Consider the following 23,841-nt stretch of genomic DNA (forward strand, 5'->3'; position numbering starts at 1 on the left):
TCGAGTGTTTTCAAACACACCTGGCTGCTGCTGCCAACGAAAGGACGTCCGTGGAGGGGAGGAGGAGGGGGCAGGCGACGACAGGCGGAGAGAGGAAAAGGCTGTGTGGCCTTTGTTTCCTCTTCTGCCTTTCCCACCTGCCACGGGCTCTTTCTAGGGACCTGTCCCCTCCACCCTGTGCCCTCCTCTGAGACTTTGGGGGCTGGGCACCTCCACACCTTCCTGCCCAACCCTTGGCCTGGGTCTAGCATCCCCTAATCTGGCAGTGACCCTCCAGGGCTCCCCAGCAATTTTTAGTACCCTGAAAAGGCTCAGGAATCCTTCAGCTCCCCAAGGCAAGATGACACTAGCCACCCAGACCTCAGGGCTGTATCTGATTGGGGCTGCTCTGACATCTTGGGATGGAAATCCTGACTCTCCCCTGCTGATAGAGAGCTATGAGGAGAACTTAAGCAATTGCCTTATTACCATTCATTTCAGTAGTCAAAACTGTTCAAAATGACAGGAGGTGATAAAATGGGTCCTAATCTTTTCAAAGTGATCTTTAAAACATGCCAGTTAGATCAAAATGTTGCCCTACCTAACTAAAGCTTTCAGGATTTGGTTTCCCTTCATAGTTGAAAAATCCCAACTCTTCTTCTATGGCCTACAACTTCATCTCCCAGCCTCTACCTCTGACTTCTGTGCTCCAGCAACAGTGGCATTCTTTCTTTTTCTCAAACACACGGAGGGGGAATTCCCTGGCAGTCCAGTGGTTAGGACTCAGCTTCCAATGCCCGGAGCCCATGTTTGATCCCTGGTGGGGAAGCTAAGATCCTGCAAGCTGCACTGAGAAAAAAACACATGGAAATCCTTCCCACCTCAGGACCTTTGCACCTGACAGTCTCGCTCCCTAGATCAGTTTCCCCTAGACCTGACCATGGTCTCATTTTCATGTCACCTCCTCAGAGGGACTTCTGACTTTTCCTGTAGTGACCTTCTCCTTCCCACACTCTTCTATCCCATTACAGTCATCTTTCCTTCCTTGTTCTGCTCACTTTGTAAACTTAGCTAACTTGTATTCTTGTTTATTTTCTGCCTCGTCCCATTGGGCTAGAAACTCCATGGTGTCCCCAAGTGCCTGCAACAGTGTATGGCTCAGAGTGGGAGCTCAGTAAATGTTTCCCTACTGAAAACTGTTGACAACTGTCCTACTCTAAGTTCATGCAGCTTCCTCTGCAATGAGGACTGAGCCAGACCCAGGCAGCACACCCCACATCCTGCCAGAGGCCCTGACCTAGACTGAATGTCTGCAAGAGACCCTTTTATGTACATCTCCACACATATTTCTGGAGACTGAAATAAAGGCAGTCACCTTTGCTCCTCCAGGGAAGGGGCACATCCTAGGGAAACACAGAAAGGGGAAAGCAGGTGTCATTTAAAAAAGTATATTCCATATTAAAATATGTATTTGGAAAACAAGATTCTAAATGACTTTTTTTTTCTTAAAATAAATCTTGACAAAATCGTATTGGCCAAAAAAGCAAAACACAAGCTCTCTATTGCAGCTATTTTAAGCCAGGGGTTCTTGGAGTCCAGAAACTTTCTGGTTATGAGAAAATGCTGTGAGACTGGACGTTTGTGCATTTTCTGGGGAAACACGTATAGGTTTATCACATTCTCTAGGATACCCAGAATATTAAAAAACTACAGGTCTCCCGGAAGTCACTGAATGAGCATTTGGTTCCCAATCAAAATCTTTGCTGGTCAAAGATGGAAAACACCAGTCACAGTGGAAGGAGGAATCTGAGGGGTGGGGATTTTGAGAAGGCACCTGTCCCAGCTTTAATTAAAGAGAATAAATCCTGTGGCCTTGCGTTTCAGGTCTCACACCCTTCAGACCACAGGTATGTTACCTTGTTTAGCAAATTCTCCTTGATCATCTACCATGATGCACTTACCTGGCTCTGTGCTGGGTATTGAGAATCAGAGGAGTTCCTCTCTGATGTGTGTGTGTGTGTGTGTGTGTGTGTGTGTACTCCTACCGTGCACACACACAGTCTACTGGAAGATGGACACATACACCACCAGTTGCAATGCAATGTGACAGGCACTTCAGAAGAGGGCTATACAGTGTACAGCTGGCCCAGAAAGAAAAAAACCTACGAACAAGACTGGGAGGCATGGAAGAACTTCAGAGTGGTGACGCTGGCCTGCATCTGGAAGGATGAAGGCAGGCTGCACAAGAGGAGGCATGCATCCCAGGAAGACAGAATAGCACGTTCAAGGACGCAGAGAAGTGAAAAAGCATGGCAAGTTCTGTGTGGTCAGAATGTGGAGATGAAGTGGCAGGAAGTGGGGCAATTTGTTAGGCTGGAGCAGGCTAGGTCCCTATAAAGGGGATTCTACCCTTAATTCTTATAAATCAGGAGAGTGATTTGACCAAGTTCCCATTTTACGAGGACCTCTCTATTAATAGCAAGAGGATGGCTTTGACAAGGTGGAGGCTGGAGTGACGGAGACCAGTTGGAAGGCTGTTGAAATCACACAGGGGAGACAGAATAAGGACCTGAGTGAGAAGACGTGTATAGAAAAGGAGACTGATGTCACCAGCAAGCCACAGATGCCATGAGTGGCTCCAAGGGGTAATAGCTGTGCATTCACCCAAGTAGGTGTCAGGACTCTGCTGATTTTCAGGGACAGACGTGACTCCTTAAACCTCCTACTACACCTTGGAGAGCTGTTTCTCATTCACCAGGCTGCCTCTCCCAGCACCTTTCTTCTCCTTCTCATTTCTGTAATCTCCCATCAAGGCCTTCGATATGAATTCAGAGAAAGAGATCAGCCTCTCTATGTGTGGGCCACATAGGACAGAGCCGGTGGGAACAAGGCTTGTGAAGATCTGCCCTGAAGTGCGGTCTGGTTCCTCCCAGCTGTCAGCCTCTTTTTTCAGCTCATGGCCTCTGACCCATCCCCTGGGCCTGACCATTCAGCGCTGACCCTTGCAGGTAGTAACACCCGCAGCTTAGCCCAGCTCCCTGAGCGTGAACTCTCTTATACTCTCATGGCAGCCACAAGGCAGGACTCCAGGTTCTAGTACTGGGCAACCCCTCCCTGGTGGTGCTGAGCCCACCCCCAGAGGCTGAATCTGCCCTTTGCTGACAGTGTCCTATGTTCCAGACCTTTCCATCCCCAGCATCCAAGAGACCCATCCCACATCATCCAGCATTCGCTTATTCCCACGTCTATCTTCCCTCCTGTCTGCTTCTCTGAATTTCAGCCCAGCTTCAGTAGACATGTGATAAATATCTCCTAAATAAAAGTGGGAGCGTCCATCTTGCTCGTCAAGGCAGAATAAGGAGGGGAGGAGAGCCAGGCCAGAAAGCTGGGTTTGAGGCTTAGAATCCCAAAGACCTGCTCCCCTGTGAACTTTCTGTCCCTTGCCTATAAACTGATGATCTGTGAAGCTCCTTTTCACTCCTAAATCCTGCAAGTCCAGCCCCTGTCTGATAAACTAATTTGTGTCCGGCTGTTAATGGCTTAATGCGTTTCCCAGATAACGGATTTCAGTTTAACAGGGGTCTTCCACTCTCCCAGCCAAAGCAGTGACTAATACGGGGAAGTTCAGACGCAGTGGGGGCCGGCCCGGGGAACAGCAAACAACATGGGCTCTTTAGACGGGCCTGAATGTGGGCTGGTGCCTTTCCACCCACGCGCAAGGCAGACTGTGGGGAGATGTCAGCTTTTACGTGGTACAAGGCTAACAAAGTTAAGACCAGAAGCGCTGTGCCACCCCAGAGGAAGGGATAAGCTAGTTAGCTTGACATGGGGAGTCCACTAATTTTTCCCCAAATAACTGGGCTTGAACAGAAAAATGCCACAGAAGAGCTTAGCATCACCTGTCAAATGAAAAACCTAGCCATATTAGCAGCTATGTATTAAGCATGGCACAGGGCAACTTTCACTTACTCATCACAGCCCTGCTAAGAAAGGTCATTTTGCGGATAAAGGCTCAGAGAGGGAGAGTGATTGGCTCTGTTCAACCATCTCAGAAGCCGCCAAACAGGTCAGCCTTCCTCACCCACTATCTCTGCAGTGTCTGTGTTATTGTCAAACTTCCTACAGGAAATGAAAGTACAGAAATGCCATCCCTGGGATAATGAAGAGGACCTGTGAGCAGCTATTTTTGCAAGGGGCTTTCAGACTTATTTTAAGTCTCCTTCCCACTCTGGAAGGGCCCTGCAATCTTGGATATGGAAAAAGAAGATGTATAAAAATTAAAATAAGAGGCTTGAAAAAGTACACAGCTGGCAGGCTTTTCAGGACTTGAGCATCAAATTTAAGAAAAGCGCTAAGCCTTCCTGGAGAAGAAAAAACTCTTGTTGAAAGCCAGGGACAAGGAGAGCCTGAGCACAGGAGGTACCATCTCCCCTCTGCCAACCTCCGGGAAAGTGAGCCCCCTGCCTATAGGTCAGCCTGGGAATGCTGGGGTCTGCAGGGGGTCCAAGGCGATTGGGGGGTTTGAAAGTAAGATGTATGGCTTTCAAGAGGGCAGACACAGCATCACAGTGACAAGTCCGCAAACGAATGAATACGCCCCTAGAAAGGGCTGGGCTGGCTGGGCTGGTAAAGGATTTCTCTCCCCCCACACCTCCTTTCCTTTCCTCTTAATATAAATAATTACGTAAAGGCATCTCCCAGCGCACATACTAAATATCACTGACTTTTCTTGTATTCCCCCGAACAGGGTTTAATTAGTCGCTTCCTGGCTCCCCACACAATTTACTTTCTTCCTTCCAGTGACGGGGGTCAGGTGGTGGTAGAGAATTTCTGGGTGGAATAGGGTCTCCCATCGCCCCTCCCAATGTACCTGTGAGCTGCTCATTTCCCGGGACTAAGCCACTCACGGTCACGCTGCCACACCCTCGCCTAGGCTGTTCCCTCAGCTTAGAAGTGCTTTTCCTTCCATTCTCTGCTGGACGATATCATGTTGTTCTTTCAGGACCCAGAGCAAAACTAACTTAGTTGGTGAATTGCTCTTCAATCTCTCCCCCATCAGAACTATTTACACCCTCCTCTGTGGTCCCCAGTATTTTGTTTCTATCTTCTTGACGGCCTTTATAATAGTCCATCTTCTCTTGGAGTTTGAGGTTGGTATGTTTTATTTGCTGTTATGGGTATTAGTATTGATATTAATATTATTACCACTAGATTATAAGTTGCTTAGAAACAGGTGCTCTACCTTATTCATCTTTGTACATGCAGAATAGTGCTTGGCTTATCATTGGTATAATTAAACACAATTAAATTCAGAATGTCAGGGCTACAGGGGGCTGAAAGATCATCCAGTCCCCCACCCCACCCCCAATTTCCAGAAGAATCCCCGTATAACAGCTCCTTCCACTGTAACATGAAAAATGTATGAAAAATAAACCCAACTGAATTGTGAGGCTGGAAGCACCGGGCATGATGGCATCTTGGGCAGTCCCTCAGGAAGAAATCAGAAATCCATGGTGACTCAGACTAAAGATTCACTTGTTTGCTGGCAATCTGTATATTTGATATTTCCTTTTAAATATTAGTCGAAGAAGAGCTTTTTGAGAGTGAGGCTTCTATCTTATTTCTCTCTATAGCCGCTCAAACACTGTCAAACATAGAGGGGTGAGTAGGGTAAAAAATAAGTTTCACAGTGAATGAATAAAAGACTAAATTCAAAGCTCCAAGGCAAGAGGTTTTGATTTATACAAGGCAGCCGAACTGGTCCCAAGCAATGGAGGACACACCTCCAAAGAGCGAGCTTGTTTATCCCTCACATCTGAGGGTTGCCAGGTGCCCCCGGTATTTATTTGCTCTACACAGCACCCCAGGCCTGGGGGCTCCTCCTCCAGCCCCTTCCCCTCCCACCACCTCAGTGAGGCAGATAAGGGTTGAAATTGCACAATCTTTGGGTGACCTCTGACCCCCCTTTGAAGGGCCTCCACCTGGCCAGTCGTCCCTCCAATTCCCCCACTCTGAGGACCGCCACCTCCAGCTCTGACCCCAAGGAGGTGCTGGGGCATGGGGACCCACAGACATTTTGGGAAGTGGCTTAAAGACTTGTTTCAGGCTTATCGAGTCCACTTAGGTGGGCTAGGGGTTCACATAAGGTGAAATAAAACGATTTAAGCAAAAAAAAAAAAAAAATTTAGAAAAACTTCTGCCGCAAAACTGCGGCCACAGAAATACGGATAGTTATTGTGGAAGCACTTAAGAAAGTTAAATGGCTTCTAATTTTCATCCTCTGTTCTGGTTTTGCATTTGAATGATTCAGAGAAACATTTTGGAACAGAGCTGCCCTCAAACTCTCACTGGGGTGTGTTAGGGTGTTGGGTTTTGCTTTGTTTGGTTTTCAGTGGCTGTGGTTTGGTGGGGGAGAGGGTGGTGTGGTTTCGTTTATTTTATTTTCCCTGTGGGATCAGCCTTTTCATTCTGGGCCAGTTCTGGTCCCTGGGGATTAAGGTTAGCAATTTAAGAGGCAGCGCCTTTCCCAAGGGGCCATGGTCTACACTTCCTGGGAACTGTTGAGGAACTGAGCGCCTCTCTAATAACTTTGCTCTTGGGAGTGTAGTTGCTTTCAACAGAAAAGTTACATGATTGAACGATTAAAGGGACACGAATACCCTAGACGTGGGCTAAAAATTATTCCCCAATGGGGGCTTTTTTTCACCTTGGAACAAAAGCAGTAGGTAAGTTGATTCCACTTTTGTTAGGCCTCCTGATCTCACAGGAGATGGCTACACACACACACACACACACACACACACCCCTCCAGCAGTGTACACAATCCACACTGAGGGTTCCTCCTCCCCCGCAGCCCAGGAGAGGGTGACTGTGATGAGTGCCCCTGGGGAGAGGATCAGGGCTGGCTCTCTGGATCCAGTACACAGGGCTTGAGCTGAGGATAAACAGGAGGAAACAGATGTCTGAGATGCACCAGCCGAGAGAGAGTGTGTGTACACAATCACCCTCTATTCCAAGTCAACAGAGGACAGCAGGGAAATCCCAGAATGAGGGCGCCATTGTTGAGCAAAGGAAAACTCCCAGCGCCGCTAATGACTTGCTTTTGGCTTCTGTACAGGCCCATGAAATTACACTGGTCATAATTACTGCGGCTGTTGATCAAACGGCCTTGGCAGTTCAGGGCATTTCTCAGCTCCTAGAGTAAGACTAGTAGAGAGGTTCTCCCAAGCCAACCCCTTTACACAACTTCCTCTCTGGTCATGCTCCAGTCAAATGTGGACATCGAGAACTCAAGGTGACCTGGTGTTATATTTATCAAAGCACTTTCTCATCAGTTACCCAGGTAACTATTCTTAGAACTATTCTGTGAACTAAGGTGAATGGCTGGCATGATTTTCCAAGAGGACACTGAGGCACAGAGAGGGTAAGTGAGCTGTCTAAAGTTGCACAACTGTTTAATGAGACCACCAAACTAGGTCTTAGACCTTATTGGCTGCTATCCAAATCCACTCTCAAGGGTTCTCAAGACAAATGGACTTTACATAATAATAGTACTATTAACAAAAGCAATAGCAGCAACATAATTAATACCTTCATTGAATTTCTATGTGCCAGGTACCATTCTGAGAAGTCTGCATGTAAAATCTCATTGAATCATCATAGTAACCTTATGATATAGGTTTGAAAATTACATGGTACAGAAAATCAGGACAGAAAAGTTAAATAACTCACCTAGAGTCACATCGCTTGGATTTAAACTCTGTTTAGCTGCAGAATCTACATTCTTACCCTGTGCTGTTCTATCTCTCTGTGTGGTGACATCATAATCATAACATGAGCCTAAGATCAATAAATAATATAAATGTACTCCACTGAAAGGGTTTTGACAAATAATAGGTACCATTCCCATTTAGTCGGGGGAGGATTGTTTTTGTTTTTTGCTTGTTTTTTGTTTTTGTTTAGTTTTAATGATTGTTGTTACTACAAATAAAATTCCACCAAATGCACCAAATTCTTTCTCAGGTCATGCAATTGTAGGTTTTTTTTTAAATAGCTCTGTGACCTGCAGCAAATTATAAACCGCTCTGCCTCCTCTTTCATAAAATGGGTATGATCATACTTACCTTTCAGGGTTGTTTTGAAAATCAGGTAAGATACTACATATGAAGGCACCTGGAAAACTGTAGATTCCTAGAACTAGTTTCCCAAAATTAATTGATGGTAAACAAAGTTTACTTCGTTCAACAAACTTACACATGTGTCTCAACTGCAGGACTCCTGGGAAGCTTAAATACGCTAGTGAGCATCTTGGAGCTCTTGGTAGGAAACCAGCAACCACCCTTTGTGTGAAGCATTTCTCCAGCTACTATTCCAAGTAACACTTCAAGATACGTCTCCCACAAAGTGGAAACTGGTATGTATTTTCCCAGAGGGTCCCCCTCTTCAGCAACATTCAGAGCAGCTCCAGGCCATCTGAGGTCAGCCCTAGATTTTTCCACTTAACTTTGAGACTTTGCAGCAAAAGACTTAAGCTTGCATTTCTATTATTATAACTATCAGTTATATCCTCATAACAGGATATGAGTGACGAGAGAGAGGGGCTCTGTGACTCCAACAGAAACGTGACAAGAGACCTAAGATGACCCAACTCTAATTCTTGTGTCCTACAAGCTGCAGAGTCACACCAGGAGCTAGTCACCCAGAATGTGTGGCTGGCCACCGACACAAAAGCCAGATTTGAAGGATGGCCCTACTGATGATGAATCCCCATCCTTCCAGCACACACAGAGCAGATGTGTAAAGAATAACATGGGGTTGGCCCAACACATGGAACACAATTGGAGGAGAATGCATGCCTTTCTCTGCTCTGACACCACTATCCTATGGAGGTGGACGTGGGATGTCTAAAAATCCCCACTGTTTTATTCTGATAATAAAAGTCGCTAACATTTATTGAGTACTTGCCTACTTTTAGCAATGTCCCCAGCACTGTCTAAGCTAATCACCATCTTCAATCCTCACAATAACTCTGTGAAAGTATTACCATCAACATTTTACAGAGCCGGTATTGGGAGCACAGAGGTGTTGGGTAAGCTGCCAATCATCACACAGCTCATAAATGGTGTAGCTGGGATTCCACCATGGGTTTGTCTGAATCCATAGCCTTGGGCCTAGGCTTATAGGCCTTATGGGTCATCTAGAGCAGTGGTTCTCAAAGGGTGGTCCTCGGACCAGCAGCATCAGCAATACCTGGGAACTTGTTAGATATGCAAATTCCTGGGCACCACGCCAGACCTACTGAATGAAAATCTCTGGTGGGATCCAGCAAGTCTGTGTTTTGTACAACCTCTGCAGCTCATTCTAAGGCCCACTAATGATTGAGAACCACTGCTTCTGGGGCAAGGGCTTTGTACCCAGGGGATGGCATCATATTACCTGAGAAAAGTAACACAGCCCCAGAATGAGTCCTCTGGTCCATTATCCAGTAGTGCCACCCAGCAACAAGCAGGGCACATTAGGGCAGGGGTGGGGGGCTAGTAGTTATTTTGGGAAGGAAAAGTAATAGGGAGGTTGTTGGTCCCAGGGCACTAGGGCCAAGACAAAACGGAGAGGGAGAGCCGCGGTCCGGTGTAGGGGCAGGGAAAGGCCAGGGCAGCCCAGGCCTGCAGTGAATATGCCACCACTTCCATCCCAGTCTATTCCATTCCATCCCATTTCCCACCCTCCCTCTTCCCACAACCATAGACTCTCAGGGCTGTGCAGTCCTCAGGACCCCTGAGTTCTCTTCCTACGGGGCACACGTCCCCGCCTTAGCAAAGCCTCTGCCAAGGGGGCCCCCTTCCTCTGCTTGAACCCCTGCAGTGATGGAGAGCTCACTGCCCCCAGGGCGGTTCTTTTCCCTTCTGGAAGCATCTGCCTGTTATGCTGCATTTTCCTTCTGTGAGATTTCTGCGTGTTTCCTTACACTATTCCCTGACTTTCCTTCCTCCACTCCATGGAGGCCACTCCGAACTCACCTGCCCAGGGCGGCCCCTCAGATATGGACAGATCCCAGGCTTCCTGGGTCTTCTCTTGTCCAGGACAAAGGCCACAGTTCTTTCAATAATTCCTCTTCTACCTGTTTTCATGTCCTTTCCCCATCCCCATCCATCTGAAAAGGCTCCTGAGGAATTTTCAGAGAGGGGCATCCAGAAGCCCTTATCTACCACTTTCTGTTGGCCGAACTCGCCAAACTCCACTACACGGAAAAGTATCAGGCTTGCTGAGCAAAGAGGCCTGGGCTGCCACCACACGCTGTGCTGTCGTGAAGGAGGGCTGGTTAGCCCCCCTCCTGAAGGAGGGGCTGTGGGGAGGGAGCACTGACTGCTTTTCCTTCTCTTCTTCCTGATGAGAACATGGAAAACAACAGCCTGCCCTTCAGAGATTGCCTCCCTGCCTCTGCGTTCTCAAGGAAATGTTCTTCCAAGACCCACTCAACATGCAGGGAGGGAGGTCCATCCTGAATGAGAAAGTTCCACCCCACGTGCCTGCCCCCCATAACCTGGAGGAGCACCTGTTCCCTGCATCTCTCCTGTGTCCCAGGACTGGTGGGGATTTGCCAGCCCATTGGAACCCTTGGCTCTTGGAGTTGGTAAACATCAAGCTGTGTCAAAGCCCCACAGCCTCTCTGCAGTTGGCAGGGATTGAACCCGTCTGCAGGGAAGAGATAGTGATGGGTCGGTTTTCTCTGGACAGACTGTGGTTATCTTCTCCGAGGAAGCCAAGTAGGGTGGGCAGGCAGCCTGGAGATCTGGGTTACAGGCACTCGAGGTCCCAGTGCATCCTCCGGAACAAACTTCTTGAATTTAGATTCTGGTCCACCCTGGCTAGCTGTGTGACCTGGGGCAAGTTATTTAACTTCTTGTGAGGTCTATGACCTCATCTGTTCATGGGGATATCTATCTATCTATATATATATACAGTTCCCTCTCTCAAGGTTGCTGTGAGGACCACATGTGACATGCATATGAACACTGGGCATGGTGCCCGGCACACGGTCAGTGCTCACTGGATGTTTCTTATTTCTATTGGCATTACTGTTTCACACAACTTGATTAGGGACCAAGTTATACATGACTAGAGCCTTTTTAACTTTGCAAAGACTTTCTTAATTCTCTGGTAATCCTAATGACTCAACGAGATGACAATGTCAAGACTTACCATTACCATTGTACAAGTGAAAACGCAGAAGGCCAGAAAGGTCAAGTGACTGGTCCAAAGCCACACAGCAGACCCGTCATCAGATCCCAAACCATCTGACCTCCTGCCTTCAGCTCCTGAGGCATGGCTGTGATGGACAGTTTGATTTGCACTATCATTGCATTTTCCCCCATATTCTACAGTTGTCTTATTTTCTAAAACCAAGAGCTAGACTCATGATCTCAGACATAAAATTCCCCAGTCTGGACAGCGTATGGACTCCCCTGTCCTACACTCCCCAGTTTCTATCCTAAGGGGCATCCAAGGAAGAGATTCCTATATCTTTTCACTCCCTAACCTGGCTCCTGGGCCAGGGCTGATCCAGTCCTTGCCTGGTGTATGAGTCAGTTTATAGCCAAGCTCACTGCCTAATACAAAGCTCATTGTCTGACCCTGAGCTAGAATTTGAGGGTGTGTGGCACCAAGTCCTCCTGGAGTCCTCCACAGGACCATCCCGTGCAGCACCCCATCCAGCCCCTGAGTAGCCTCCTACAATGGCCCCAGGAAGCGGCCCAGCCTCTCCTTTGCAATGATCCAGATCCAAGCCTATTTCTTCTGAAGCTTCTGGACTAAAACAAGGCAGGGTGGGAGTGTAGGGTGGGAGGAGGGTATACCTGCCTGCTCTAGATGCACCCCTCTCGCTTACCCATCCAAAGGGGCCCCTAGGAGGAGACTCTGGGGTATTTGTGCCTGGGGCTGGGAGTCACCATGTTCTATTCAATGGCTCCAGAAATACCAGATCTTTCCACCATGTCCCGTCTAGGCCGGATAAGCACCATCTCTTCAATGTCTGTACTAACTGGATCACAGGCTGGCTTAGCTGGATATTCCAGGGAAGGACAGCTGATCTCAGTGCTTTCCTCTGGCTCCAAGAGATGCTCCTCTTCCTCCTCGAGAGACATCAGGAATTGGCTCCTCTGAGCACTTATCCAGGGATGCTCCAATGACATCAGCTTCCGGGGAGCTGGACAGTTCCCCTCACTTCAAAGCCTTGCTTTGCTCCCCTCCTCTCCCTGCTCCTCCCCACCCCCATGTTCACACTCGGATTCACCCTTCAGACCCCGACGGTACGTGGAACTAGGTTCTCACAGCCCTCGCTATCATCCAGAGCACAGCTTGGCGTCTTCACCCGATCTCTCTTTATTAGACCGAGCCAACAGGGCCGAGCGTTTAAAAGAGGGTCGCCTTACTGCAAATGAGTGGTATTACAGGAGAAGGAAACAGAGACGGAGAAAGAAACAGACACAAATACGAAGGCAAAGAAGAAGAAGATGATGGCAACATGATAGACTCCTATGTGGCCCACAAAACCTAAAACATTTTCCATCTGGCCCTTTACAGAAGAAGTTGGCTTATCCCCTAATATTGAGATCTGAAGGACAGTAAGCCATTTTTTGAGTTTCATTTCTGATATTATAGGAAGTTGCTGGGATCGGGGCAGGAGGTTCTGAGCAAGCGAGTGGCATAACCTGGGTCTACTTGTCAGTGCTTCCTCTGGCTCCACCACAGGGAAATGGCCGTAGGGGTCCCGGGTGGCACAGGGAGGTGGGCTGGCGCGGGTCTACTCACCCAGGAGGGAGAGGATGGTGGCTCTGTTTGCGATGGCGGCAGTGACGGTGGTGAGGAGGGCTCAGGTTTGAGACGCATCACATACGGGAGGTGAGGGAAAGAGAGGCGTGAAGGACAACTTGGGATTTCAGCTTGAACAACTAGGCAGATGTTGGTGCCACTTACTGAGTGCAGAAGACTAAGGGAGAAGCAGTTGGCGAGATGGGTGTGAGAGATCCAAAGTTCCGGTGTGGCCATGACCAGTTTGAGATGATGATTAGACATCAAAGTGGAGACGTATATACACACATGCACAAAATGCATATAATGTAAACTTTTTATACCAAGGTAATAAATGCTGTGCATGACTTCTTTAAATTTACATAGTGCTCCAGCATATTAATACCCTGTGGACTTCAGAAAACCAAAGACATTTACGGTAGTATTGTTGGTCACCAAAATGAAGGGGATGGAGACTTTACGATTGTGAGAATGCGCAGATGCTCTCATTAAGGCAATACTGACTCAGATGACCATTTAGTATCTGTCACCTCAAATCCCTCAACTCTGGAATGCCTATTGTGACAAACATGTCACATATAATGTAAAGAATGATAATGTTACTGATGTACTTGGAAAAAAGAAAGAAGAGTGTATTGAAGACTTACGTGTGAAGTAAGATATTCATGCTCATAACAATCTATAAGGAAAATGTTCTCCATCTGTCTCTCCCCTTTCACTGATGAGAAAACTGAGGCTTAAAGAGGTTGAACAGTTTCCCCAGCGTTACATATGGAGTTCAGCGGAGGTAGAGCTGGGAGACAAAGCCACGAGTCTTAAGTTCTTAATCCTACGTCCACTAAACTGAACACAACCGTGTCTGCTCAGGAAGGCACCCTTCCCTTTTTGGTGTCTGTGTTTGGGCATTTTTATTTGGGCAACATAATGGACAAACTGAGTTCTCGAATTGATTCTCTAGCCCAGATACAATCAAATATTCTTGTTTTCTACCTCTGAATTTAGTAAAATTGAAAATACACATTTTTCATTATAATACTTTTTCTTACACAATACTTTTTAACTGATGAAAGTAATATATACTTACTAATTAAAATGGAAAATACAGAAAAATAGAAAAGGGTGAAAATTAGTCATGTTCCCAATCCTTAAATATAGCCATGATTGAATATTCTGGGACTTTTTAAAGGCTGCATACACTTTATCTGCTTTATAGATAACAATTCGTTTCTGAGGTTCAGAAACGCGGGCTCAGCAAGTAAAGAGGTCCCCAAAGGAGCCAATGAAGTATATGGCAGAGGAGTCAGGTAATAAATAATAAAATGGCTGACATTTATTACAACAACACAAAGATGTGTGTCAAGAATTGTGCTAACTGCTTAAGCTGCATACCTTATCTAATTCTCACACCCATTTTACAGTTGAGGCAACTGAGGCTTTCATCACTCCCAAGCAGCAGAACTGAGACTTTAACACAGAGCAGGAGCCCTTTAATCTCATGTTATTCTATTCTAGAGAACAACAATGGTCCACCAGAAGGCTAGGAGGTGCTTAGTAAACAGTTCTTGAACAAATAAATCAAAACTAAGGAATCTGATTAATTCAGAACAAAACTAAGGAGAGGAAGATACAGTGAACAGGGACAACCCAGGATAGACTAATTAATTGATTGATTCATTCAATAAATATTTACTGAGCATCTACTAAGTGCCAGGCACTGAGCTAGACACCAGGGACCAGCAGTGAAGATGACAGACTAAAATCGTGGCCTCATGGGGCTCACATTTTAGTGGATGGATCACCATGGGTGGTTAAATCTGGGAGATGCTCAGCGTGGCTTGCCCCCAGGTCCTAAAGGTCTACCTCATTTCACCCTGATGCACATATTCACACTTCGTCAAACAACTTCTTAAAAGTAAAGAACTTCAGGAATGGAAAAATCTAATTATGGAGCATTTCTATTCTATTCTTCAGACCAAACATTGTCTAAGTTGTGCTTCACTGTCATCTCTTATTAGCTATATTTCTGCTCAATTTCCAATCAGACCCTCTAACTGGAATTTTTAACCTGAGGCCCTCCAGGGTCCCCATGGATGGGAGGATGTTATATAAATATACGTTTTGCAGAGGGGGAAGGGGCATGGAGGGGAGGTCCACTGCTTTTGTCAGAATTTTGAAAGGGTGTGTAACCTCAAAAAAGTCGAAATCCATGGCTCTAATCTTTTTCCACTTCAGTGATACTTCCTATCGTTTGTGAATGTTGACTCCCTTTTCCTATAACAGTCTCTCATAGAGCTGAGACTGAGTGGCATGTGGGCTTTGCTTTCAGGAACTCGGTAAGTACAGCACTGGTATTTTTCCAGGCGACGCAAAAAACGGAGCTTAATTCATTCACTTCCACATTGACACAAGGGGGAATGTTCCAATTCCTCAGCCACTGAGAAAGGCAATGTCCCCTAGCAGGCTTCACACAACCCTCTTTCACTTGATTATTATTGGAGTCTCACTCCTGGCCCTGACTCCACACCGTGGGTCTATACCGTTTCCCTGAATATACACAGTCTTAGATTCCTTTGAGCCAAAGAAAATAACACTGTTCTGATAGTCGACGGCAAGAACAGACTTCCTAAGCAGGTTGTGCATCTGCCAGAATTCCTGCTCGCTATGCTTATTCTTGAACTCCAGATATCAACCACCATCTCTATAGGGTAGGAAAATGGAACAGAAAATACAGACGGTCTCCTGTTATTTCGTTTTGTTGAAAGCAAGTAGCACATTCAAGTGGAACATTTCAGATTCAAGGTCTTTGTAAGTGTTCATTCCTTCAACAACTACATCTTAAGTGTCTACTGTGCTCCAGAAACTTTCTAAGTGCTGAGGACAGAGCAACAAACAAGACAGGCATGGCTCCTGCCCTCGTGGAGCTTGCGGACTAGTGCAAGAAAGAGACATCACAAGTAAATACAAGTGTGCTGAGAGTTATGAAAAAAATATGAAGTGCTAGTGGGCACATGAAACCGAAAGACCCTATGTAATATCATAGTGTCAAAGAACGAGGAAGCCATCCCTGCTGAAGTAACAGCTATGCTGAGAGACCCGAGGAGAAGTTGCTGAGGCCAAGATGCATGGAAGGAGAACAGGTTAGGAGCCATTGAGGCTTGTGCAAAGGCCCGAGGCCAGAACTAGTACAGCAACTTGGAGGAACTGGATGAAAGACTGTGTAGCCAGAGCATGGAAAGTGAAGCCACAAATGGCTGGAAATAAGGTTAGGGAAGAAATAGGGGAGCTGCATAGACAGGGCTTTGTATGTTATTGTGGGATTATGCTGAGAGCAAGAGGAGTCATGAAAAAGTACCAAGGAGGGGAGTGTATGTGTGTGTGTGTGTGTGTGTGTGTGCATGCGTGCGTTTGTGACATGACCAGATTTGAGGTTTTTTGGATTTTGTTTTTGTTTGTTTGTTTGGTTGGTTGGTTGGTTGTTTTATTTTTTAGCCACGCCGTGCGACATGCAGAATTGTAGTTGCCTGACCAGGGATTGAACCTATGCCCCCTGAAGTGGAAGCGTGGAGTCCTAACCACTGGACCGCCAGGGAATCCCCCAAGATTTGAAGTTTTAAAAGATCATTCTGAACACAGTGTGGAGAGTGGACGGGAACTGGGCAAGACTGCATGTGAGGAATCTGGTTTAGAGGTGGAGAAGGGGAGAAGAAGGAGAAGTGGACCCACCTAAGAAAACACAGGGAGCACGAACCAACAGAGCTTGATGGTAGGTTAGATGTGGAGGTGAGAAGGAGGGAAGCATTAGTTCTCTGAGTAATCATTTCTGCTTGTCCCCAAAGCAGTTCTAGATACTCCTGGATACTCCAATTGGGGTTATAGTATGCCAGGTATAAAGCTGAAACAAGCCACAAATGCAGGACGGTCCAGGGACACTGGCCATTGATAAGTTCATTGAATGAGCCAAGCCTGTCCCTACCCAGAGCCTTTGTGTTGGGGATTCCCCTGCCTGGACCAGGCTCGCCCATCTTCATGTGCTTGGGGTTTCAGTTCCAGTGCTGCCTCCCCAGACTGGTCTTCACTGAGCCACTCTGGAACACATCACCCTGCTCTACTTTCTTCACAGCACTTGTCACTCTCTTATTAATAAACGTATTACTGCATTTGTTTACTTGTGTTTTGTCTGTATCTCCCCACAAGAAGGTAAATTCCATGATGACAGAAACCTCGTTATTCTTGTTTCACTAGAACAGTGCCTGGGGCATAATAGGTGCTCAGTAAAAAGATGAATGAATAAATGACATCCCAAAGACCAAAGCCACTCCCCCCCGCCCTCTCCTTGGATGATCTGGACATTCACATTGGCCTTGGCTCTGAGCCTTGGCCCAGATGAGCAGCCCCTGTGCTCAGATTCCACACGAGCTCCTTCAGACTCCCTATGGCCTCCTGAACACAGGGCTCAGGTAAGCAGCAGGTTTTCAAGAAACAGCACTCCCTTGGGCTTCCCTAGTGGTGAAGCGGTTGAGGATCCACCTGCCAATGCAGGGGACATGGGTTCGAGCCCTGGTCTGGGAAGATCCCACATGCCGCGGAGCAACTGGGCCCGTGAGCCACAGCTACTGAGCCTGCACGTCTGGAGCCTGTGCTCCGCAACAAGAGAGGCCGCGCCAGTGAGAGGCCCGTGCACCGCGATGAAGAGTGGCCCCCGCTCGCTGCAACTAGAGAAAGCCCTTGCACAGAAACGAAGACCCAACACAGCCAAAAATAAATAAATAAATTAAAAAAAAAAAAAAAAGAAAGAAACAGCACTCCCACAGGGATTTCCTTTCATTTCTTCCCCAAAGCAGAAGAACCACCAGCATTGGTACCTTTCCAAACTCCACACCTCAAGGCACAAACCAAACTCGATAGGATCCTGGGACAGAGTTACTTACTCACACCCATGACTGCAACAGCTCACAGCAAATATTGCTTGTGCTGCTGATTCGTTGCTCTTTTTTCCCCCCAGTTTTCCCCATAGATCTCTGGGCCAAAGTCAACTGCATTTGTACTTCACAGCTGATTCTTTTTAACCCGAGATATTGGACACGATTTGGTCCTCTCAGCTAAATTCTATCTTGCAAAGGGCTCTTGATTCTTCCTACTCTTTGAATTTTATTTTGAAAAGATGCTGTTTTCATAACAGGAAGATGGAGACTGCATTCTGCAGAGGGGAAAGAAACAGGGAGTGGCAAGGCCCAGCCCGGCCCCCGCAGAGCCCACCGAAGGGACGAGTTGATCCTGAGTCACCAGTGGATGGTCAGTTGTCAGAGCTTGTGAGTTAGCGGCTGCTGTGGATGAGTCTTCTAATCTTTTCCTCATGCCTGCAGTCTCCCCGAAGCCAAGAGGGAAATGACTAAGAACAGACATCCCTGTCCAACGATAATTTCAACGGGAAACCATAGTGGAACTGATTAGATAAGAGAAACTGTCCCCTTAAAATACAATACACCTTACTGTATTGCCCCAGGGTTGAGTTGGGATGGGACAAAGGATAGGCTCTAGAACAGCTGGGTTAGGCTGGACACCTCTTTCTCCAGCCTGTCTCTCTGAGGAGCCATCTCAAGGCTCACACACTGGCAGATGTGCTGGGGCTGCTCTTGAAATGAAAAACACTAATCTCTGTTCCAAACCACTAATTCATGTGCCGGAACTCTCGCTTCATGGGGACTATTTTTGTCTTAGAAATAGCCTTTCAGGAAGTAGAGGCAAATGATCACATAACAAACTTTTGGAGGGGAATTAATAAAAATCAGTTCTCAGGGATGCTATGGACGGCTGAGCTCAAGATAATCACATTTGTAGCCCATCTTGCCATCACTGAGCATTTTCCTTTGCTCTGCATCACTAGTCATCTGCATCTTCTGCGTCTGCCCCTTCAAATGGTAACAGCAGCAGCCATTTATTGAATACTTACTATGCGATGAGCACTTTATATGGTATTTTATTCAGTTTATATGGTATTTTATTCAGTTTATATGGTATTTTATTCAGTTTATATGGTATTCAGTTTACATGAGCTGAGCATCCACTATTATCTATATTTTACAAATTGAGACATTAAATCACTTTGCCCCAGAACATATAGCTAGTAAGTACCAGATATGGGAACCAATCCTGTATCTGACACCAGCAGCCCCGCTCTGCTCTGCTGCCAGCCTCTCTTCAATCAAACAGTCTATTTACTCTGTTTACTAAATCAGAAAAGGTATATTTGGTTTTTGATTATCCGCAGACTTTTACCAACTGCTTTTCACGACACTAAATTAAAATAACACCTGAGCCTTAGTCTCTTCTTCTAAGTGAGAGTGTTGGACAAGATTGTCTCTAAAGTATCTTCCAGGACTTCCCTGGTAGCACACTGGTTAAGAATCTGCCTGCCAATGCAGGGGACATGGGTATGAGCCCTGGTCTGGAAAGATCTCACATGCCGCGGAGCAACTAAGCCCGCGTGCCACAACTACTGAGCCTGCGCTCTAGAGTCCGTGAGCCACAACTACTGAAGCCCGCCCGCCTAGAGCTGGTGCTCCACAACATGAGAAGCCACTGCAATGAGAAGCCTGCACACTGCAACAAAGAGTAGCCCCTGCTCGCCACAACTAGAGAAAGCCCGTGCGCAGCAACGAAGACCCAACGCAGCCAAAAATAAATAAATGTTTATTTAAAAAAATTAAAATAAAAAAAATAAAGTATCTTCCAGGTCCAAAGGGCTGCAATTTCATGCTGATCAACTGCACAAAGCGTCTTCCTCCTCTCAAGAGGGGAAAAAATTCTCATTAGGCTCTTTAAAACATCCGCTGCAATTCTCTGTAGATGGTGGGGTTCCTACAAAATCTGTAATAAATGAAGATCCAAGGTCTCCAGGGGCATGTGTAAAAGTGGGCAGAGGAAACTGCTCTGCCTTCCTGGGGGGGTCTTGGCTCCCACTTTGCCAGTGGCCTGGGTCTAAGTCACAGGTGATTACCAGCTGTGCCGATTCCTAGATGCATCAGAGTGTGATGACCAGCCCGTGTGGGTGTGGAGGGAACCCCTGAGCCCCCAGGCCTGCTGACTGTTTACCCTGCAGCAAAATGAGAGAGGGCTCCACAGGCGCCAAGCCCGAGCCCACCCACCCACTAACCAAGCAGGCTGCCCAGCAGCCCACCCTGCCCTGCCCAGGTCTGGCCATCATCCCTCACTGGACACATGGCCGATGACATGGCAGCACAATTGCCCCCAGCATCAGCTTCGGCAGAAATGAGTCCACGCTAACTCTTACAAGAGTCACCTTGCTTTCCACCACGGCCACTGCCTCCTGTTCCCCTGACCCCCAGCACCCTTGCTCTCCCCTCCCCAGCCTCTTCCAGCTCCCTCTCTGTTCCTCACAGACCTCTCCTCTTCCTCACCTGAGATAGCTCCTCCCCACGCAGATCACACCACTGCCTCTTTCTCACCATTCAAGTCTCAGCTCCAACAGCCCCTCCTCAGAGAGGCCTTCCCGGATCTCCTGTCACTCTGCCACATCACTACATTTATTTTCTTCATCGCCATCACCACGATTTGAAATTATTTTGTTTATGTATTTCATCACCTGTCCCCCAGCACAAAAATATAAGTTCTATGAAGGCAGAAGCCCCCCATTTTGTTCACTGTTGTGTCTCCAGTGTTTTAAACAGAATAGTAGGTGCTCAATAAATGGAGTGAACAGAATCTTTCATCTCAAATTTCCTCATCTCTAAAGGGGAGGTGATAATATTTGTATCACAGAGCTGCTGTGAGGATTACAGGCAATGTATTTTCAGGGTTTGTCTGAGACTAGGTCCCAGTAACAGGCAGTTTTAAGATGATTATGATTGCACTGAGAGGAGTAGCATACACTGGGGGTTAAGCCTACAGGCTTCAGAGCCTGAATCTGACCTTCACAACTAATTAGTTGTTTGACCTTCAGCAAATTATGTAACTTCTCTGAGTCACAGTTTCCTCATCTGTAAAATAGAGATAATAATGGCATTAATGCAATTATACTCCAATAAAGATGTTAAAAAAAAAAAAGAATGGCATTAACTCCTAGGGCCATTGTGCATATTAAATACGACAATCCATGAAAAGTACTCAGAACATTGTCTAGCAGGAACTATACCCTCAGTAAATGTAAGCTATTATTGTGTACAGATATAGGGCTATACATTTTCCATTATGCTCTCTCCTTATACACTATCCAGGCTTTAGCACTTTGACATAAAGTCTCTCAGCTCTTGTTTCTGAAACCCTATGAGGACTAGGAATTATCCACTCTATTTTATAGCTGAAAAAATGGACACTCAGAGAGGTCAAGCAGTTTGCCTGAGATCACACAGCTAGCCAGAAGCAGTGGAGGAAAAGCCTCTGAATCAGGAATTCAAACTCTCTTTTGGTCACCACACTATGCTCGTGTCCTCATCCAACCTACAGTCCAGAATCTGAAGACAGCACGCTGGGCCCAACATGGAGAAACCCTGCCATGCTGTTTGAGTATTATTTTTGAGTATTCAAAATAAACAGAAGCCCTAGGCCTCTGCACACTCACTGAGGCCAAGTGCGTCTCTCCCAAGCCCGCTCCCTCGTAGGCCAGTCGAGGGCTTGGCAAAGCCACAAAGACGGATGGAGCCTGTGGCTTCGGCCACTAGAGGAGGCCCAAAGTTCTAGTGCTCTCCCAGCCTCAAAGCAACATCAAAATAGCTCAGCACTGGCCGGGGGTGGGTCAGAGCGGGGCACTGAAGCGGTCACCCAGGGCTTTGTCATCCGCCAGGTGAGTTCACTGGGCACCAGGGTCTTGCCCGCGGATCAGCCAGGCCTAGTGGCCCCTCCCAGGTTGACTCCCTGCCCTGCCTTGGTACCTGGCCCCTGTCCTAGGAAAGGTTATCAGAGGTGGACTGACCAGGACTTGGCAGCTTTTCCTGCACCAGGGACAATTCAGGAAAGGGGCTCTGGGCACAAAATCCAAGGAATCCAAGGGGCTGGAGGCAAACGATGGGAAGGGGAGCCAAACTGCATTCACCAGAAAGAACCCGGTGCCCCATTCAGTCTTTTTAACGTCCAGTAGGAGCAGATTTGTTGTGACTAATGCTTTAGGCTTTGACTAGTTTCACATGCAAAGTTTCCAAAAGGAAGTAGAGATTGCCATTCTCGGAAACACCCACCTGCTGAGGGAAACCCACCCAGTTTAATTCCTTAAAAAAGCAACAAGGCACAAGGAGCTGTAGCCAGAAAGAAATCACTCAGAACCAGTTAGATTTGAAGCAGGCGGGGGCTGGTGGTGGTGTTAATGGGTGGAAATTTGATTGGATTCTGTCATCCTCCTCAAAAACCCTTCATGATTGTTCCTTGCTCACAGTCTAAACTTCCTGGCTCTACCTTCTAGGAGCTTCATGAACTGGTCCTGTATTGGGTTGAATGGTGTCTGAACAAAACTTCATGTCCTCCTGGAACCTCAGAACGTGACCTTATTTGGAAATAGGGTCTTTGCAGATGTAGTTAGTACTGGATTAGTGTGGGCCTTAAATCCAGTGATTGATGTCCTTAGAACAAGGTCATGAAGGCACCGGTACACACAGAGAGAAGAACGCCATATGAAAAGGAAGACAAAGATTGGAGTGATGCGTCTGCAAGCCAAGGAATGCCAAGAATTGCCAGCAACCACCGGAAGCTGGAAGAGAGGCATAAAGCAGATTCTCCCTCAGATCTACCAGAAGGAACCAACCCTGCTGACATCTTGATTTCAGACTTCTAGCTTCCAGAACTGGGGAAGAATAAATTTCTGTTGTCTCAAGCCACCCTGCTATGGTACTTTTTTAACGGCAATCCCAGGAAACTAATACTGGTCCACACGTACATGCCTAGCCCTTCTCCCATCAAAGTCACCCTCCTCACACTCCACGTATAGGAGATGCTTATTATACATTTTTTTTTAAGTACCAGAATTCAGGTCTCACCTCTGCCATTTTGGCTGCTGTGTGACTTTGAGCAAACCAATTCACTTCTCTTATTTTCAGTTGTCTAATCTATAAAATGAAGGTAACAGAAGGGCTTTGGGGGGGTGGTTTGAATGAGAAAATATACATGTAACAAGAGGGAAACTATTGATGTGTAGCCACTAGGATTTCTCTTGAGGAGGTATCACATTTGTTCGGAAAATAGAGCTTAATAGGCCACTTGCAGGAGGGCGGATCTCAAGGGCTCAGATCAAGAACCTGGGGGTGGAGGTGGAGAGGGCTGTTGATTAACATGATGGATTTGTAGTGTGTAAGTTGGGTGGTAAGAATCGGCTGATAAAGAGAGGAATGTAAAGGGAGAGAAAGAATCCAAGAGATGAAAAGGGCCAGCAAGAGCAGGGGAAGGAGGGAGCACCCCGCCCTGCCCAATACCATGGTGTGGCTAAGGAGGTCTTCTGGAGAAAACAGAGATGTCTACTGGATACTTTCAGTTGTTTGCGACAAGGTATACAAGATAAGGTCTTTTCCCCGCCTCCCCTCAAAATGTCCAGTAAAGACTAAATTGGGTACCAATGTTTTTATGCTCACGGAGTTTTTTTCAGTTTGAACTTGGAGAGGTACCAAGTTGGAAGGCTGGGCTGTCACGGGGGTAAAAATGAGAGAAGCCCACACAGACACATGAGCTGGAGACCCAGGGACCTGGTGGCAGGGACCCAGGGACATTTGGTGGCAGGCATGTTGCAGGTACTTTATAAACATTACACATAAATGTTTCCTTTGGCCAGAGTCCTCACCTTCCTGACCATGCCTGACTCCTGCCCGAGGCTCGAGTGACTTCTGCCCTTCCTCTACCACTTCCTCACCCATTTGAATCCTACCCATCCTTCAAGAATCAGCTGCCTCCCCATGAAGCCTTCCCCCACCTTCCCAGCTGGAAAGGGACACTCTCTCTTCTCCCAACTTTGTGCAGCCCGGATTCCCATGTAACAGGTACGCACTGTAGTCTTTCTGGAGTTAGAGTTAATCAACAAAAAACAAGACAAAAAGTCGTGCAGAGGCAGATAAGGGAAGA

At 46.9% G+C, this 23,841-nt stretch overlaps 1 protein-coding gene across 7 annotated transcripts in view; it reads right to left on the reverse strand.

The window, feature by feature from the left end:
* The window catches only part of NAV2 (neuron navigator 2), a 398,333-nt gene that overhangs the window by 333,905 nt on the left and 40,587 nt on the right, over window positions 1-23,841 (reverse strand). The window lies entirely within an intron of this gene.

Source organism: Balaenoptera acutorostrata, chromosome 9, assembly GCF_949987535.1.
Source record: "Balaenoptera acutorostrata chromosome 9, mBalAcu1.1, whole genome shotgun sequence".
Classification (NCBI taxonomy): domain Eukaryota; kingdom Metazoa; phylum Chordata; class Mammalia; order Artiodactyla; family Balaenopteridae; genus Balaenoptera; species Balaenoptera acutorostrata.